The sequence below is a fragment of the Oryza sativa genome, chromosome 8 (genome assembly GCF_034140825.1).
Source record: "Oryza sativa Japonica Group chromosome 8, ASM3414082v1".
Lineage (NCBI taxonomy): Eukaryota > Viridiplantae > Streptophyta > Magnoliopsida > Poales > Poaceae > Oryza > Oryza sativa.
Window position 1 is genome coordinate 11,390,870 of NC_089042.1, and position 20,850 is coordinate 11,411,719.

The 20,850-nt window shown below is 44.0% G+C and overlaps 2 long non-coding RNA genes across 3 annotated transcripts; both read left to right on the forward strand.

The window, feature by feature from the left end:
• Positions 1 to 291: 291 nt before the first annotated feature.
• LOC112936173 (uncharacterized) lies at positions 292 to 1,386 on the forward strand. Its single transcript, XR_003238319.2, has 2 exons — positions 292 to 723; positions 834 to 1,386. It is a non-coding gene; the product is annotated as an uncharacterized lncRNA (long non-coding RNA).
• Positions 1,387 to 5,095: 3,709 nt separating this feature from the next.
• LOC9271087 (uncharacterized) lies at positions 5,096 to 6,626 on the forward strand. 2 transcript variants are annotated; one of them, XR_010734320.1, is made up of 3 exons: positions 5,096 to 5,241; positions 5,483 to 5,559; positions 6,486 to 6,626. It is a non-coding gene; the product is annotated as an uncharacterized lncRNA (long non-coding RNA). The 2 variants fall into 2 exon arrangements; XR_001548074.3 differs by having other exon boundaries at positions 5,100 to 5,241; positions 5,456 to 5,559.
• Positions 6,627 to 20,850: the final 14,224 nt, after the last annotated feature.

Below are 20,850 nucleotides of genomic sequence, written 5' to 3' on the forward strand. Positions count from 1 at the left end.
CCCATCCCTGCCCGACCGACCCATTTAGTGAAGCCCAACATTACCCTTCCTCCGCCCATTAGGCCCAATCCCGGCCAGCCCATTAGGTAAAAAGCCCACTACGATTCCTCCCATAGTTGCCGGCCCGGGAAAAATATGTGTAGCCGGGATTCGAACCGGAGACTTCTTGCTCACCTCTAAATGATCTTTCCACTAGGCTAAGAAGAGAATACATTTCAGAATCTCCTGATTATTTACTAAATGTATATCACGTTCCCAAAATATAGGCTCTGAGAGGCAGTGGCCGTGGGCACATCTGGGCTTTTTATCGAGGGCGCCAGCGCCGCCTCGGACCGCCGCCTCCGTTGCCGGCGCGTCGGAGGCTCGGACCCCCGCCTCCGGTGCTGGTGCCTCACACCCCTGCCTCCGCTGCCGCCGCCTCGCACCCCCGCCTTCGCTGCCGCTGCGAGCCACGCGGTTGCTCGTCTGGGCGCATCGAGGGCGCCGGCGCCGCCTCGGACCGCCGCCTCCGGTGCCGGCGCCTCGGACCCCCGCCTCCGCTGCCGCTGCGAGCCGCGCGGTTGCTCGTGACAGCGGTGCGCCTCCAACTGTCGCCTCCGCTGCCACTGCGGAGCTGCAAGGCGCCGCCACCGGCGACCAAGCAGCGAGCAGCCACCGGTGATTGGCAGCGACTCTTCCAATCCATCACCGGCCTCAGCCACCGCCTACCTCGGCACAAAACTGGTGAGTGTCTTTAGAGAAAAACGTATTTAGAATAGAAAATTCTCATCATGGCTAAAGACATTTTTAAATATTCAATAATTTGCTATTTGTTATCTTATCTCACCGTTTAGGGGATGGACAGAAGTTGGATCAATAGTAGGCTATTTAGCAAGCCGCATCTTGATGGGGTCAATGAGTTCATGAAATTTGTTTTAGAAAGATTTGATGAGAATGCAGAGATACTTTGTCCATGTCGATGGTGTTTGAATCGGATTCATCGACAGAAAGGACATGTGGAGGATCACTTATATATTTATGGGATAGCCAGCACTTACACTAGATGGATATACCATGGAGAACAATCCGATGCCGGAATTAATGAAAATGAAGACCATCTGGATGAACATACTAGTTTTAGTGAGGATGTTGGTATAAATGAGGATGAAGAAGAGAACCCTCCCGACAGAATTCCTGACATGGTAGATGAGTTGTACATAGCAGAAGGTCAAGATGGAGGGAAGTCTATGTTTGCAGCTATATTAGATGAGATGAAGCAGTAACTTTACCCTGGTGTAGATTGTACAAGATTTTCTTTTGTGGTGAAGTTACTTCATATCAAGTCATTTTATCCAATCAGCAATGCTTGGGCCTATTGGGCCTTTTCAATATGTATGGCCCATTCCATATTTAATTCAATATAGCTGAATTGGGCTGAATTTATTAAAAATCTATTTGGACTTACAATAAGCCTATCCCATTAACAGGTTTATCACTATATGGGCTTTAGTAAGGCCTAGCCCAAAAACAGGTTGCTCATTAAACGGGTCTTAACAGGCCATATGGAATCTCATGACGTTTTTCAGGCTACATAATGATGAATGAGTGTCTCAAAGTTACGACGACAGAAGGATCATCACTAGATTAATGATGAAAAAATAAGGTTTCGTTATAGAACGCCATTAGAGACGCATGATAAGTGACGAATGAATTTTCGTCACGCGAGCGTCACAGATTGCGAAACATGACGAAATTTTACGTGTTTGTGACGTAAATGTGTTTGTGACGTAAATGAAACGTCACCTATCATAAGATCTCTTGTAGTGGCATGCAAAAAAGAAAACCGAAAAAATCCAAAACCCTAGAATTGCCCGCTGCCGCCGCTTGTGGTCGCCGTCATCCTCGTCGCGCCGCCGCCACTCCAATCGTCGTCGCTGTGGTCGTGCCGCCACCGCTCCCGAGCCCACCGATCCCAGCCGCCGCTGCTCTTGAGCCCGCGTCCTCCGCGACCAGCCGCCGTCACTGCTCCCGAGTGCCTCCTCCTCCTCCTCGTCATCGGCGTGGCATGGATCCGGTCGGTCGCCCACCACGCCGCCTCCCACCCTTTCCCGGCCGCCGCCTCATCAGCGGCGAGCCGGGTGCCTCCCGCGCCCCGTGCGCTTGGTGGGGGGGGGAAGAGAGGAAAGGCAGAGAGAGGAGAGAGAGAGAGAGAGGAGTGATTGAGGTAGAATACAAGGGAAAAAGGAAGAGAGAAGGTGAAAAATTTGAATTGAGTGAGAGGGAAAAGAGGGAGAGGTATTTTTGCGTGCGGTCCAATTAAGAAGCCCGCACATGAAAATTGATTTTCGCGTGTGTGCCTCTTAAGGTTCCACACGTGAAAATGGGGGCCGATTTTTGCAGACGCACACGAAAACAATTTGTCTGGGAAAATGGGAGCTCCTTGTCTAGGAAAATCTTTTGTGTACTAGTGTATGAAGATTTGAACACAGGACCTTGGAGTGCTACTCAGGTCACTACAGCAACTAGACTGCATGCCTTTTCGCAGCCTATGCATTGATTATAATCACAATGCAACAGTACAATGCTATGGTCCATTTTTTGTCTCCCCTGGTTTGCACTTGAAAATGTGGTGAATTTGGCACACATTGATAGGGGGGCCGCCCAACCTTCTCGACATAGGATCCGGATACACCGTGAAACCTCACGAATTGGATGAATAACACACTGCCCGTGCAACGCACCTTTGACCACGAATTCGCAAAATCACATGCTTTGATAGGTTGATCCACTTAACCACGCAAAAGTGGATCTATTGCCCCCTCAATTCCCTACTCCCTCCGTCCCATAATATAGCAACCTAGAACTAGATGAGACATATCTTAGTAGTACGAATCTGGACATGCCCTCTGCCTAAATTCGTAGTACTAGGATACATCTCATCCGGTCCTAAGTTGCTATTTTCCGGGATGGAGGGAGTACAAGGTAAAGCAAGAACAATCTATAGCAAAACTCACAATTCCTCTCTCTAGTTTGGCGGCAGCGGCACAAAACCTAGGAGAAGAACAAAGGTCATGTACAAAGGCATATATAGCCATTACATGGGTTAGAAACTAACTAAGAATCAAATGCAACCCAATATGGAAACCTCTGCAGCACCGTCAATTTGTTTTGGCTCTTGCAGTGAAACCAGAAGGAATTTGTGTCCTGGGCCCTATCCACCACGTGGGCCATGCAGTAAGATTTCCAACGTGAGCTCACATGTCCAAAACGGACTCCGGACGAGAGAGAAACAAGCGTTTTAGTCCAAGTATGTCCGGGCTCACCCAAACCAAGTCCGAACTGAATCTCTTCTTCCTTATCTTTAAACTATTGTTTTGGAAGGTTTCAATTCGTGGGAATTTTTAAGTGGAATCCATATTAATAATAGGCTTTTACCTCCATTGCATTTGTATATGGAGGGCGGTAACTCGTGAAAGTACATGAGACCACGATCACACACATATATACATGACGACGAACGTGAAATCCCACCAGAAGCCTAACGTATTGTTTAAGTAGGTATATATATAAATATATTGATAGATTTGCACTCTACCTCTCTTAAGTGTGAGTAAGCTAGGTGCTAGAAAATTTGAGAACTCTTTGTTTTGTCGTATTTTACTGATTCGGTCTAACGGCTATCTCACTCCTAATTCCTGTATCAAATGGTTTCTCTTACCACGTGGATCAATTAGGTAACGTTTTGAGTTGCACCGTTCACTTAGACAGATAGCTAAACCTTCAAACCATCAGAAGAAATCATGGCGGCGTTCTGGAAATAAGATGAACAGCGGCATCGGCGCACGCCGGAGTCGAGAGAAAAGCAGGCCGGCGAAGCGGTACGCGCAAAAAAAAAAAAAAGGCCCAAACGTCCAACTGTGGCCCAGTCCAATTGTTCACTTCAGTTCATGGCCCATCTCCTCCTCCCATATCTCCCTGACTCAACCACGCTAGCCACCAACCCTAGAGCGGCACGACCGGCGGCGGCGTTGCGGTGGTGTTTGCGGCAGCGTGTTGCGGCGGTAACAGCGAGCCAGACGAGCAGCGATGCGCAAGGCAGCAAGTGGCGGCGCGGCGTGGGCAGGCGGCGACGCGCCGCGCGGCGCGCGCAGCTAGCTGCTAGCAGAGCAGCATCAAACAAGCAGCGCAAGCGGCAAGTGCCAAGCTAGCACCGAGTCCTCACTTCATGTTCCATTCTTTTTTATTATTATTATTATTATTTCAGCAACAGATGATGGGATTTACAAGAATTGGGCTCATTTTTTTACAGTCTTGATTTACTCATAGATTAGCGGTGAAGAAGAGAACAACATTGTTAAATTATCTTGCAAGCGATTTAAGTAATTAACACACTTCAACTGATGGGAGCATAAATCAACCAAAAAGACCTTGATCCTAATGATACCTTTTCTTGATAAATAGTTTTCTCAAATCATAGATGAAGCAAGGAGGGAATATTTGTTGAAGGCTCCAAATAGAGCGCTAACTTGGCTATTCCAAAGATATTAGATGGCAAGGTTTGGTTGATACAAATATGCAATATAATCACTTACTTTTCATTGGGAAGGTACTTCTTCTTTATGGTTTATTTTTTTAAGTCATGTATATGTTGAATAACTAGTGTAAAGATAGTTTTTGTTATAACTTATTAGTACTTTGAGGTTGAGCCTATCCTCTATTTCAATCCTGAATTTTACCACTGTCATCAGGTATGGGTAGCATCCATTTAATTTCTCATCCTAGTGATAGAGATCAACAAAGTCGTTGGACAGGTAGTGTTGCCAGGTGATCATATATATGCAAGCGCGGCTGCCTTCTATAGATGCATGGCCACAGATCTCCCCAGCTCATCCTCTTTCAAGAAGGAGCTGAAAACGATTAATTTAATTTCCATCAAAACGATAAAAGATGGAAACTGCAGGCGGCCACTGCATGCACCGGCCTCTGAACTTGTACGTTTGTATGCATGTGATACAAAGCTCAACACGTCAGCTGCGTCCATATGCATATCCGTCTCTCACACACGCATATATAAATTGTGCAGGTTGCAAAGGATGCTTTCCTTCCTTCCCTCCCTGATGAGCGATACTTCGATATCGCCAGGAGATAATAAATAAACACATAAGTACAGTATTAGTATTACTCCGTACTTACGCGTGAAGATGGATAGCGATGATGCGTTGGCTCGTGTGTCAATTAGGCTCGATCGAGTTTGATCGTTAAGTAAGTTCAGTTTATTGTTTCATTTGCACGGCATGCATGTTTGTTAGATGTGTGATACATCTGATTAATTATATATAGTATTTCATATATATGTTTCTTTTTTACGATGTTGATTAGTTCAAAATAAACTATAACAATAGATCATATAGAAAGTATATGTATGTGTGTATATATATTTATGTATGAACCCGTGTAGTTAATTAATTATATATAGCTTTGTTTTGGCGTGCGAAAAATGGAGATATACTGTGGAATTAGCTGCCAGGCCGGAGGGGAGAAATCATCGTGATGAAGTACTTATATATTTTTCACCTGGAGGTATGTTTTATTTGCTCTTTGTCAGGAAATCTAAATTACTTGTCGTTTACGCCGGTGTGAAGGGTTCTGAGATTTGAATGTTTGTCAAGTAGTATAATTTATGCCGCTATCATGCATGGAAGGTTCTGGTGATTTTTACATGCTTGTCAAGCTGGCAGATACTGCACGCCTTTTCCCCCCCTGATTTGCATGTAGTATTGTTTCGGTGTTCTCAATTTATTTCCGATTTTCAGAGCGATACGGCGTCTTATATTTACGTACTTTCTCTGGTAAAAAAACCAACTTAGTTTAGGAAGGGACGTGACTCCTCCTAGCTAGTATTGTTTTGGTGTTCTCAATTTTTTTCCTTGATTTTCAGCGTGGCACAGTGTCTTGTATATACCTTCTCCCTCCGTTAAAAAAAGCCAACATAGCTAGGAGGGGATGTGACCCCTCCTATTATTGTTTTGGTGTTCTCATTTTTCCCTTGATTTTCAGCGCGGCACGGTGTCTATATACATACTCCCTTTATCAAAAAAAAAAAAAGCCAACGTAGTTAAGAGGGGATATGACCCCTCCTAGTATTGTTTTGGTGTTCTCAATTTTTTCTCCTGATTTTTAGTGTGGCACGGCATCTTGTATATACGTATTGCCTCCGTCCAAAAAAAAGCCAACATAGCTTAACTACGTATTGACATCTTGTCTCAATTTTTTCTCCTGATTTTTAGGACGTGACCCCTCCTAGTATTGTTTTGGTGTTCTCAATTTTTTCCTTGATTTTTAGCGCGGCACGGCGTCTTGTATATACATACTCCCTCAGTGAAAAAAAAAGGTTATACTAGAAGGTCTCGCATGCTCTACTTGGTGGGCGTTTTCTTTCTTTTTTTTTTTACTGAGCTAGGGAGTACGTGCTAAGTGTTAACATTCGATCTGATTTTTTTTTTCAGGATAAATATCATATTAACCAGCTGTATGCACTTCACGGTGCAGAGAAGGCGACATGCAAGATCTTTTGTCATTGTCTCAAAGCATATTCGATCGTTCACTCGTTCTTCAATTACTTTTTAATATATAGTAACAAATTAACTAACAATCTATCCTCTTTATTTTTGCAGATATGTATCGGCGCGCATTATTAACGATTAACGTGGGTTGTGGTTCAAAACCGGATGCCGCCGTTGGTGATATATATTTGGATACACAAGACAGTCGGCCATATATATCGTCTTTAGGCCACACATATATTATATGTATCCCAGTAGCAAAAACATATTTTTCCTTTTTGCAAATTACAAGCTAGCATGCATGTAACAAATTCTTTTTTTAATAGATAAAAATTCATTCTCGCATTTGTTTTTCCCATGTCATCGTCATTAAGATTACAAAACATTTTAGTGAATAAAAAAAGAGGAACCGCTGCTGACTGCATGTATCGTGATGTTAATTTGTGGGAAACTATTCTAATCCCTCAGGGGATGTTCACTCGTTTGCTCAAAAACCATCTAAACGGTTATGAAAAATTCTGGAAAAATTTGACAACATTCATACAACACATATATACAACTTCACAAAATCTTAAGTCCAAACTCAACTCACACGTCGAGATATAAAAAAAGACAAATTCAGCGTATAAATAGTAGCGTACTGTTTATATCTAAATTTGTCTTTTTTTTCTCGATGTGTAGATCAAATTTGAACATGAATTTTGGTGGACTAGTAGGAATCATTATACTCTATATTGTCAATTTTTTTTCAGATTTTTTCACAACTATTTGCATTAAATTTGGAAGAAAAAGATATACGAGGGAATATCCCCTCGAGGGATTAGAATCCACTCCCGTTAATTTGTACTAGTACTATATAATGCTATGGAGATTTATTGGCTAATATTCGTACAGACCAGGTTCACTGAAAGAAGAGAGAAAGAAAGAAAGAAAGAAAGAAAGAAACCGCATGGGAACACGACGACGATGTGAGTGTAAGTTTCTCGATCGGCGCAGGCGGCTAGCTACATCAAATCAAATCGCTTTGTTTATTTCAGGTCGTACACGTGACACACGTCGAAGCGCATGCGTGCCCTATCCGCAGCCTCCTGTCTGGCTGTCTCGCCGCTGTCTCGATCGATCGACTCTCGCCGCGGCCGCGGGCGGCGCGCGCCACCGCACATCGATGGCATGACACGCACGCACGCACGCACGGGATATCGATTCGTCGTCTTTGCCGTACCTGTCGCCTCCTAGAGTCGACGCGTTATCCTCATTCTCTATCTGTGGCAGCGCGTGTATATATACTTGCAGAATCATCGTCGTCAACAACTACTAGTGCTGCGCCTGCGCTATACTTACACAGATCGATCACGTATGCCATTTATATAATATGGGCGCAAAATATTTGACGTGGACAAGTTTACAGGTGCATGTAATTAAATGGGCAAATTAATATATAATTAATTAATCTACTACATGTACCTAAACCTATCACTACTCATACTATATGGCGCAATGCAATCAATTATACATAATAATACAGGGCCGGCCGATGTATGGATCTGATCATATAGCAGCAGTACAGTTAATGAATATTAACACTTCTATTATAATAGTGGCCCTTAATTTTCCATGCATGCAGTTGATGAGTTGAATGACTTGAATCCAAGTGCGCTAGCTAGCTACGTACCTGCAGTTTCATATATATGTGATGCAAAAGATCTTTTTTTTTTCTCAAAAATGCTTATGTTAGGATGCTCGAGGTTACTCACTACTGCTCCATTATACGATGATGAACATATTCAACATTTTTTTTGTTGTTGTTGATATATATAATATCGTAGAAATTATTTCAAGGCAAAACCATTGAAATTTCCTCGGTATGCTATGAGGTTCGTGCAGCTGGAAACAACACTGAAACTACAATTTGGAGTAGCACGAATGAATGAAGAAAAAAAATGAAAATCCTCTAAAGGAAGAATTGAACATGCATATTCTTCTCTGATCGATAACGAGAGAGAGAGAGAGAGAGAGAGAGAGAGAGAGAGATTAGTAGTAGTACTACGTTCTATATCTAAGTGAAGCCTAAACGAGATATCTTAAAAACCGAAAATTATTAGCCATAAGATGATAAACCTGAACCGATCACCTCGATCAGATAACATTGATACGATTCTCGTTTATGAAAAGATAATACGTAGTAATTCTTTATCATAATTAAGAAATATATAGTTTCCTATATATATAAAAGAAATATGTACAGCCAAACTTCCATATACTGCTAATTCATATTATATAATTTGCCATTGTGAAAGTAATTAACGTGATTATATTAGTCATGCGAATTAGCTTCTCATTATATTAATCGTTAAAATTAATTTCATTATTATACAGCATTTGAAGTCCTTATATTGATTTCATCTAGAGATGGTCCACGAAATTATTTAAATCAAGCATATTGATCGTTTAATATTTCAAGATATATTATTTAGTCTCTAGTTAGATCGATTAGGGAGAGATCGCTGGGACCTCATAGATTTTTTTTTTTGAGTAGAAGACCTAGATGGAGATTAAATAACTGCAGACTTACATAGTAACAGTCAACTACATGTGCTCTGGCTAAGTGATAAAAAGAAATGACTGCAGATAGTACTCTAATTTAAGTACTAGTATATAAGTTCCATATATAGTAAAAACATGATCTGAAAAATAGCCCGAGCTACTTAGTAATAAGAGCACGTATCATTTTGAGAACCAGGGCAACAAAACAAGATTATACATAGTATATTTCCTATTTTCCTTTTTAAGAAAGAAGACTACCATACTGCTGTCCCAGACCGGCCCAAATATATATCAACAAACATATCCAGGCCTGGCCCACGGTGGCTTACTTAGGATATTTCCTCCATATATCATACGTGTATATAGTACGTATATAAGAGCAGGCAAAATTATATAATTCTGATCAGAAAAAAAACCCATACTTTTGTAGTCTCATTGAATGGAATTGATAGATCGACCGATCACAGCTTGAAGTTTAATGGAAGTACGCCTTGATTTGAAAGGGGTATTTGCCGACGAGAGAAAGCTCCATCAAAACCAACATGCATGAGTACGCACATAAGAGAAAACCTTCCAGAGATCGATATGTGGTAATTTTCGATGAGTTTATTCATGATCAGGAAATATATTCCAATGTGCATATGCAACCTAGCTATAACTGTAACTTCTGTGCACGATGTAGATTGAAGGACAATTAATTGTACAGTATAGAGTAGTATGTAAATATATGGCAGAGGTCGATCAAACCCGACAATAGTTAGCTAACTATGCAGCCATGCACCCTAATAAATGATATATATAGCTAGCAAATCATCATCTATCATCTTAATTTACCTTGGTGCCTGCTAGCTCCTTGCTTGCATCGTTGCCATACTTGATCTCTCTAGCTAAGCTAGCCTCCATAATTAATCTTTCTAGCTAGCTCGATCGTCTGAAGCTTTGTCACCGATCGATAGAGATCGTATACTCTACAATTGGCAATACTCGGTCTCCAAACTGCAGCGGGCTGGAATCTGCATGCGATATAGGTATTCAGAAGCTATAGGCAGCAGCGATAAATTCTTGCACAGATAAAAAACTGATGATATATAGAGATCTAGATGACCTGTGATTTACTGATTAGATATGTGTGCACATGAGCTGTGATTTACTAATTAGATATGGTGTGCAGCCCTCCTTGATTCCTTGCCTGGAGAAACTTAACATATAAAAAGCAAATCATGCATGCATGCTTGCATGCAGCACATATCACTCATGCGAAAAGCTATAGCTATAGAGAGGGTGCATCGAACGCACACAGCGTGGCACGACCAATCTCTCTTCGTCCGTGTGTAGTATATGCAGGTACCATACACTCATACAGATCGACACAGAGAGAGCTCGCACAGGTTGTGCCACGGCGTATGCGTCCGACATCACCCCTCTCTGATGAACCAATCCACCATGAAAGGAAGGAAGCAAGCATGCAATGATCGATCTGAGCAGCCTGTGGAATTAAACAACACAAATATCCAAAGAAGAGACAGAGATCATGAGCCCCAACATACATAAGCAGCTTAGCAGCTAATAATAAGGTTTAATTAGCTATACGTGCGTGCGTGTAGAGAGCAACAGATCTAGATAAGTTCGCACGCAGCGACGCTGCTGCCATGGACGGAGAAGGTACGTACGGTCCCATTAAATAGCAGAAACCCTAGAAGTGCAAATTACGTTCCTGTCCCTCTCCTTTGTGGGTGTGAAACTGTGAAAGGCCGCTGGTTATTTTGCGCCCAGCAAAAAGAAGATGAGATAGAGACCATGGATTGGGGTTGGTGCGTGGTGGGCCGGCCTTGGTGTGGATCACCTTCGCGCGCGACATGCACATCAGGCTGGCGCAGCCGCTGTACGTCAAGAACTTCACCACCATCGACGGCCGCGGCGCCGACGTGCACGTCGCCGGCGGGGCCGGCATCGTGGGCAACATGATGCCGGCCGTGGCACGCGGCGGCGGCGGCGGCGGCGGCGGCGGCGGCGGCGGGAAGGATCAGTGGCACTGGCACTCGGTCGGCGACGCGTTCGAGAATGGCGCGTTCTTCCGGCAGGTGGGCAACAGGGGTGCGCCCCAACTACAACCGGCACCAGGCGTTCCCGGCGGCGAGCGCCGGCGACGTCGGCGCTCTCACGTGCTCTGCCACGGTGGCGTGCTGACGATATAATTAACAACGTGAACGCCGCGTGCAAGTTCTGGTTTGTGTTTCCCTGCCATCTGACATGTATCAACAACTTGAGCGGCAGTGGTAAGTATGAATTATATATATATATTTTTTAGAGCTAGGGCAGAAGCCCCCATTTCCATTACTAGAAACGAGATGTCAGGTACAAAAAACAGGGTTCAGAGAAAAAGAAAAAAACAAAAGAAAAACCGGGAAAAGCGCAAACCCCCTACAGGAGAAGCACCCGGACATGAAGGACATACAGTTTTCCTACAGGAGAAGCACCCGGACAGGAAGGACATACAGTTTTCTGCAGGGCTACAAAACTCTCGGAAATCATTCAGAACACAGACAGCAGAATGAAAAGAAAAGAAACCCAGCCGACTATCAAAGCTTGCTTCTCTCTGTGTTTACAAAGTGCACCAACAGCACTTCTTATAAAAATCTCGACTAAACTCGAAACCCTAACTGAACTAGCAACTCAATTGCTCTCAAAAGCGATACCGGGAAGGCTCACGCTCCCCCTCTATTTATACATGAGGTAGGCAGCCTAAAGCCACGAACCAAACTCATACTAGAAGTCCTAAACACCTTAGGAAACCCTCTAGTACAAGAAACAAACTTTACATAACCAATCATACCAAATTTGAACTCCTTCCAAATTCGACTCCGCATCCCATACGCACACAATACCTCCATCGTATGCCATATGGAATCTTCACCAACCACGTGCATCAACTCTAGCCTAAGTATCCCGCATGATATCTGACCACCACGGACATCGTCTTACCACCAAGCCGACTCCCGGTTCATCACCGCAAATACTCTTCTGAGGCATCGAGTCACCTACACATGAAACAAACAAAGAAACCATATTCCGAGACCAAGCTATCACCAACTTGACTCATTGTTAGCAAACAACAGTATTACATACGTATAGTATCCATCTAGAAGCCATAACCATGAAACAATCGCGGATATCCAAAGAAACAACCCGAAACTGAAACCGACACAGCGTCGGCCGGTCAGACCGCGCGCCGGCCGGTCTGACCGCTCAACACAAGCCGGTCTGACCGGCAACCACCGCCCGGTCTGATCGGTACCGACAAAACAGCAAACCCTATTCATCACCTGAAAATCAATTATCTCCAAAACCACTTCGACAGTAATCTCCAAATATCAAAACCAATAATCACAGATGACAATTGTTCATCACAGAATAAGAATCAAAACACACGTTGATCTTACAACATCCACTTTTGTTTGATCCAAATCCAATCTCTAAGTTTATCCCCATGTAAACTCCTTCTGAATTTGATAGTATCCCAGCCTTTCTCCTTTAGTTTTGCAAGAGTAATGTGTCTGGTATGGGTGATGTTATATAAAGCAGGAAACTGCAAATTCAGGGGCCTGCCACCACACCAGCTATCCTCCCAAAATAAGTTTTTTTTTTGCCATTCCCAACCTTTTTTGAGACAAACTTTAGGAAATCCTCCCTAATTTCCATCAGACCATGCCAGAAATGAGAATTGCCAGGTTTATAAGCTACCCAGGACATAGTTTTTTGACTTAAATATTTTTCTCTGAGGATATCCTGCCACCAGCCCTCTTCAGACTCTATTTTCCAATGCTATTTCCCCAGCAAAGCTTTATTCATAACATCTAAATCAATCATCCCCAGACCCCCCTATCCTTTGGAGAACAAACCACAGGCCACTGGACCGGGTGGTATTTTTAATTCCCTGGTCCTCCTGCCAAAAGAATCTTCTTCTGAAATATTCCATTCTTTCCCTCACACCTTTAGGAACTCTATAGAAGGAAAGCATGTATAAAGGAACATTGCTTAAACTAGAATTGACAAGAATCATTCTATCTCCAATGGATTATAGCCTCCCCTGCCAACACCCCAGTTTGTGTTCCATTTTATTCTCTACTGTCTTCCAATCCTTGTTAAGAATTCTTTTTTTTATCAATAGGGATCCTCAAATATCTCATAGGCAATACCCCAATGTCACAGGTAAAGATTTGGCTATATAAATTCTGTTTTTCTATAGCTCCCCCAAAACAAAAGACCTCACTCTTGTTAAAATTGATCTTTAGTCCAGACAATTGCTCAAACAGACAAAGGATGAACTTAAGGTTCCTGTCATACTCTAAGTTATCTAGCAGCAGGAAAATAGTGTCATCTGCATATTGCAGAATAGCTATCTTATTGTTTTCATTGGTCCCCAACTCTTCGAGCAGGGAATTGTTCTCTGTTGTCATGTCCCAAAACGACTCTAAAATACATCGTCTAAATTATGCCTAGAATAATTAAAATCCGTGTGAAAGCCTCCAACAATTAAAATGTGCAAAGTTAAAAGTCAAATAAGGCTTGGAGGATTTTTGTATATTTCCTAAAAGCCTAAAATGTGTAAATAAGTTTTAGTGGAATTTTCAGAGCACAAATAATAATTATTAAGAAATAAACAAAGTTAAAATGATTTTATAAAAAGAAAAGCTCTAAAAAGTCCCCTTTCCCTCCCTCTCCCTCTTGGGCCGGCTCGGCCCATCTCCCTCCCCCTCCCTCTCCTCTCCCCGCGGCCCATCCGGCCTCTCCCCGCGCGCGCGCCGCTGACGGGCGGGCCCGCCCCCCACCCTCGCTGACGGGTGGGGCCCACCCGTCATCCCCTTCCTCCCGCCGCTCCCGCCGCCTCGCCCGCGCCCTAGCGCCGCCGCCGCCGCGAATTCCGCCGCCTCCCGCCGTCTCCGCGTGCAATAAAGAGGGGGCAGTCACTCCCCGTGATCCCCTCTCCCTTTTCCCCCATTTTCCCTCTCTCTCTCGCGTTCAAACGGGCGGATTTGCCCCCGCAAATATCGCCGGCGCCATTGATGGCGGCCGGACCTCCCGCGCCTATTCCTTCCCTGCCGGCCGCTCTCTCCCCCTTCCAACCCTATTTAAACCCTCCCCGCACCTCCTCCGTCCGTTTCCGCCTCTCGCCGCCCTTCCTCCTCGCCGGAATCGAGCTCGCGCCGTTGCTCTCTCTCTCCGCCGTCGCCGTCGAGCTCCGGTCCGCCGCCGTCGTCGCTCCGGACCACCTCCCACCTCGGCGCCGCCTCCTTCGGCTTCGCCGCATCCTCGCCGACCTCGTCCACCCCTCCGTTTCGCTCGCTGACCGCCGGAACGCCGTCGACCCCGTCGACCCGAGCCGCGCCGCCGCCTTCCTTCGCTCCGGCCGCCTTTTTCGTCGTCGCCGTCGACCTAGGGTGAGCCGTGGACCGCCGCTTCTTTTCCCCCTTCCCTTCCCCTCTCTCGGCCGCCGCTCCGCCGTGCCTATGGCCGCCGCCGGCGACCATAGGGGCGCGGGCGCCGCCTCCCGCCGGCTGCGCCGGCTTGGCCGCCCTCGGGCGCGCCGAGTGGCTGCCGTGTGGGGCTCGGCCGTCAGCCGCCCGCGCCCTCGGGTGCGGCTGACGCGTGGGACCACGGCGCCGGTCGGTGTGAGCCCGGGTGCACCCGGTCCACCGTGGACCGTGAGGCTGCCGCGTGGGCCCCACTCCCGTGGACCCGGTCCGCGCGCCCCCTCCCCTCGGCTGACGCAATAAGCCCTTTTAAAATTAAAATTTAAATGAAGAAATTCGCAAATATTCATTTAAAGAGCATATAAACTTCAAATGACCATAACTTGGCCATTTGAACTCGGAATTGGACCGTTCAAGTCTCTAATTTTTCCTTAAGAAGTCAAGAACCCATTTTTGTGCTTTGTTCCAGCTTGTTATATGGAGTTTATTAGAGTTAAAGCCTTTTCTTTTCCGTTGGTCGTGTAGTCGCCGCAGCTTCGGAAGATCCGCTCTTCGTGGAAGTTGAAGCCGACGTTTGGGAAAGCGAGCAAGGCAAGTCACATCATCCTTGAACATATTGAATCCCAGTTTATAAAATTATGTTGATTTAAATTATTGCATTATCGCTTTATTTAAATTCCCACGTTATCACTGTTTTATCTAGCCATGCCTATTTACCTTTGTTATGACCTTATTATTGTTATTGTTATTATTTCCTTGTTCCCCCTAGAATAAACAAAACCCCAACTAGTGGACACTCTACTCATGGTACCACTAGTATGATTTTAGGTAGATGCTTCGCTGGTTAATTAGGCAACTTTAGGTGGTTTTACAACTCTAGACTTTTTGAATATTCTCATCACCTGGACACTTTGGAATGGATGGATTATTGTGGAATTGGATTCACACCTCCCCCTCTATTCAAAATCCTCAAAATGGTTTTAGGCTGGGCTCGGGGTGCATGGTTTTGATAGTAGCACCTCGGCCATATAAGGACCGGTCTTCGGGCCTCTGTTGCAAAGCACTACCGTACTTCCACATGTCTAGTGGGTAAGGCTTAGTTTGTGGCTCAGTCTGGTTATAAACAAAAGTACACGGATGGAGATGGATGAAGTCGGGGGTCGATGGACATCTCTAGGACAAATGAAGGCTACACGAGCTACGGCCCGGTAGTCGAGATGTCATGGCACAGGGCCGGTGTCCTGCTGCTAGGGGCTCAGTCCTGCCTACCTGTCCCGGGGGTTCCAGCCGTAGGTGGGGTTGGGTCCGTACTCTTGTCTATGGCTAGGATGGGTTGGAAACTATGTCACGTCTTCCGTCCATATACCGTGGTGGTATGTGGCACGTGGTTACACGTGAGGAAGATGTGTCTTGTGGGTAAAGATGTACACCTCTGATCAGAGTATAATCTATTCGAATAGCCGCGCCCTCGGTTATGGGCAAGCCGAGCAATGTACCCAAGTTAGTGTCTTAATTCTTAAAACCTGCTGAACAACTAAAATGTGGAATGGTTGGCCTGGGTTGGCTTGGGACGAGCTGGGACCCAGGGTCGGGTTGCCAGTTCGGTCTGAATCATCGTAGGCCTTGGGTTAAGGCAGGTTCGTGTGGGTTCACGGCCTTGATTAATAATATTGTATAGCTCTGGAATCGTGTTTACAAAATAGCTTTGAGCAACTAAGTGTCTTTTAATGTTGTTTACTGCAAACCCTAACCCTTTATATTATAACCCCCTTGTACTCCCTTGCATTTATCCTGCACTTGTGGGTGTGTCTTGTTGAGTACGGTGGTTGTACTCAGTCTTGCTCAATTTTTTCCCAAACCCAGAAGAGGAGCCCCTGGAAGATGAAGGCTTTGGTGTCTAGCTCGTGCCTGCCGTCAAGCGCCTGTGGTCGTCGCCCTAGTCTTCCGCTGTTTCCCGTTTGTCTTTGTGTGTGCTGGGCCTTCGCCGTCCATGTAATAAATTAACTATTTACGCTTCCGCTTGATAAACTCTGGAATGTATCAACTTTTGGTGTACCTTGCCTCCTGGGACAAGGAATAATACACGCACGTAAGGAACGCCCGTTGGGTTAATTCCGGTCGTGACATCTGCCCTATTCACCATTAAGGTCAAAGCTTCAACAGCTAAGTTAAATAGCAGGGGAGACAAAGGATCTCCCTTTCTGAGGCCTTTATGGGTTTGAAGGTAGGGCCCTATCTGGTCATTCACTTTGACAGCCACTTTGCCTCCCCTGATCACTTTAATGGTCCAGTCACACCAAAGATCAGAGAAACCTTTTGCACTAAGCATTCTGTGTATAAAGACCCAATCCACCTTGTCATATGCTTTTTCAAATCCACCTTAAAGAGGATCCCACTCTGTTTTTTCACATGAAGGGAGCTCATGATCTCATGTAAGATGACAACCCCCTCCATGATATATCTGTTCTTAAGAAAGGCTGTCTGATTTTTTGAAATGATGTAAGACATCACCTTGTCAATTCTATTCATCAAGACCTTAGTAATAATCTTGAAACTCACATTAAATAAACAGATGGGCCTGAATTTCTGAATTTGTGTAGCATCTTTTGTTTTTGGTATCAAAGTGATAATGCCAAAATTCAGTCTCTCCACATCAAGATACCCATTGTGAAAGTCATTAACCAAATCCATTAGATCATTTTTCACAATATGCCAAAAGCGTTTGTAAAACTCCCCAGGGAAACCATCAGGCCCTGGGGCCTTATTTTGTTTTAGTTCAAAAACCACTTTCTTGACCTCTTCAACAGTAAAGGGTAGTGTCAACATATGTCTATCTTTTTCAGTCAAAAAAAAAACATATGTCTATCTTCCTCTGTCACCTTTACAACACCATCCATATTCAGGGTTAGAGGATTCTCTTTAGAATGCCCGAACAGATCCTTATAAAAATCAGTAATGTACTTGATCAGGTTGTCCTGACCAACAACATTACCCACATCCTGATGCAGAACATGTATCTGTCCCTTCCTTCTTCTACCATTTGCCTTAGCATGGAAATACTTGGTGTTACAATCTCCCTCTAACGTTTCTAGCACTTTACTCCTCTAAAACCATTTCATTTTTTCTTCCCTGATAGTGAATTTCAATTGGTCCTCTAGTTCTTTTCTGAGATCCATATCAGCTTTATTCATCCCCATACTTTCAGCTTTGATGTCTATTGCATCAATTTTATCAAGAATGATTTTTTTCTCCCTCCTGTATCTCCCCTCCCAGTTTTTATTCCAACCATTGAGTTTTCTTCTCAACAATCTCAGTCTTTGTTCCATCTCTCAATGCTGGTACCAGTGAGAGGAATATCCGAAATACTTTTGACAATTTCTTCCAAGTCCTCTCTAAGAAACCATCCCAACTCAAATCTGAATATGGGAGTATTGATCTTCATGTCCACAGTGTCCAACAATAGAGGATTATGATATGAAATGACTCTCACCAGTCCTTTGACTGTTGTAAGAGGAAATTCAGCTTCCCACTCAGTGTTAATCAGTATTATGTCTAACTTCTCCAAAGTTGGATTTTCCTGACTATTACACCATGTGTATTGTCTTCCTGACATATATGCACCTCTCTAAGGTTGTTTTGTTCAATGATGGCATTAAAAATGAAACTCCATTTGTTATGGCCACCAGCCTTGTTTTTTCACTCTCTTTCCTTAAGATGTTAAAATCCCCTCCTACCACCATAGGCCTAGAATTGTTCTGTTTGTTTAACCAATTCCACAAGGAACTCCTCCTTATTCTCTTGTTGAGCAGCATCATAAACAACCAGTAAATCCTAGGTCAGTTTACTGCTAATAGTAAGCAGTTTTAATCTGACATTATATCTGTCAGTTGAGACCTCTAGGACTTCCAGTACATCATTATCAGTGCCCACCAGAATGCCCCTGACGTACCAGTAGCTGGAATCCAATTCCAACCCATAGATTTATTACCACCAATACTATTTAAAAAGTTGACAGGGAAATCCTGCCTAACAGTTTCAACAATACCAATGAAATCTACCCTGTTTTCTTTAATCATATCCTTTAAGTGACCCATTTTTTCTGGGTTGCCCATGCCTCTCATATTCCAGAAGATCCCTTTCATGTTTTCTTCTTATTATTTTTCCTTTTTCTGTTGTCAATTTTTGGAGTAACCTTGAAAATCTCAAGGTTTCCTCTTTTTTGTCTACTTTTCCTAATCGAAGCTTGAGCATTCTTCATCATAACTTCCAATTCATCCAATTCACCATCATTGTCAGATGAGTAAAGGTCAGCCAAATCAGAAACATTAAGGTCACCCTCCTCAACAACGTGATCCTCAATTTTCATATCAGTATGATCAAGATTTTTATCCTTCAGAAAGATATCTATTCTAGCTTTTTCAAGATCCCTAGTCAGATTAATATTAGAGTCAACATTATCCAAGGCACAACCCAAACTAACACCTAGAATACTAGCCATATTGACTAAAGAGACATTTGATTTATTTATAATAGAGGGAATATTATCCTGACCTTTGTTGATGAAAGCATTTAGAGCCTCTTTCCTCTAAATGGCCATCTTATGTGGCTTCTTGTCTTCTTTGTCTCTTAGCCTTTTACTCCTCCTCTTCTCATCCTCCTGGCTATCATTCTCTTCATCGGCAAAGTAATCCCCAGCTACTTGGCAAAGTTGTCTTTTGATTCTTGAGATTCCAGAAAATCTTCATTGTCACCCAAATTAACCCTCTCCCTATCCTCTCCAGCAAAATCTTGGATGCACTTGGGATGAAAACATCTTGGCTGGACTTAACAACATTCTCTACCTCCAGTGAGGGAACTGGGACCTCCTGTGTAGCATTTCCCAAACAAACTTGATCATCTTTGTCTCCTGCCATCTCTCTTGGCTTCCCAGCTTTTATAATCCCCAGCTCTTCCTCAGCTTGTAGTTGAATAGCCATTTCCCTATCCTTCAAAATCTGAGAGCATCTAATCTTGTCCACTTCTAGCATCATGTCTGGTATCAGAACCTCTGTGTGTTGTATAATCGATTTGTCTGCCCCTTTGCTGCATTCACCGACCCTGATAGCATTCTCTTCATTCATCAGCTGCTTCCCCTCTCTTTGATTCAACTTGTCACTTGAAACTTGATCTCCACTTACTTTAGCAGATTTTTCTTCCATCAAAGAGTCTCTAAACCATCTCAAAAGTATAAAGTATGAATTATATGTCAAAATTAATTAAACATAACATTACTAACTAGTAATTGCTAGTGCATTCTTTGATGACAAGAACTGCTCACGTTGTTAATCACTTAATCAATCGCCTTTTATTCCCCACTGGCAGAGAGGATGATTGAGTGTTCTTTATTCAAAATACACGGCTGACCTTTAGATTTGGACCACAGTATTATCTATTTGGGTCCGTCATTATGATTTACATGGTGTTTTTGGTTTAGTGAATGGATTTAGAATCCAGGATGAGATGGAACCGTTTAACAACAGGGATTAGTTATACAACTTTCGATAATGTTTTTAGAGTAAATTGCATCAACGGTACACGGTCAGATGGATCAGTGGACGCCCTCGGCTGCCGCTCGAACGTCGCCTTCCGCCGTCGGAGCCCACCTCCCGCCGTTCGCTAGTGGGAACCATCTCTCCTCTCTCCTTCGGCCAGCAATGTCCGCCGCTGTGCGCCCTCTTTCCCTCACTTATCCCTCTCCCCTACTTCCGTAGGTGCCGTCGTCGCTCGTCCACCCCTCCCTTCGCTGAACCGGTGCTGCCATCACCGTCGTTGTCATCATCTTCCCCGCGCTAGTCGCCACCATCCCTAGCATATTGTTTAATTTACTTCAATAGTTTTATTGTTTTCAACTACTGGTTTATAACCGCTTTATGCAAAAGAATCCCTAGCATCTCTTGGAAATACTTGCATCATACCTCCTTTTAGTATGACTTGCTGAGTACAGTGGGTAGTACTCAGCCTTGCTCTATCTTTCCCACCCCAGAGTTGGAGTACTTCTCGGATAGAGATTACTCGGAGGAGTAGGCTTCGTCGCTGCTGTCAATGATACATGTGGAGTGGAGTCGCCACGCTGTGAGCATCAAGTTATTAGTTTAGCTCCTTTAATTTTTGCGCTGTATTTGTAAAACTTTTATAATGTTTTCTAAGATGTGGATTTGTATGTCAACTTTGTCGTTTGTGTACCCTAGTCGGTCCTAGACAAGGGTTTAATGCACATTCTGCTTGGGAATTCTTTTTGGTGAATTTTTGGGCAT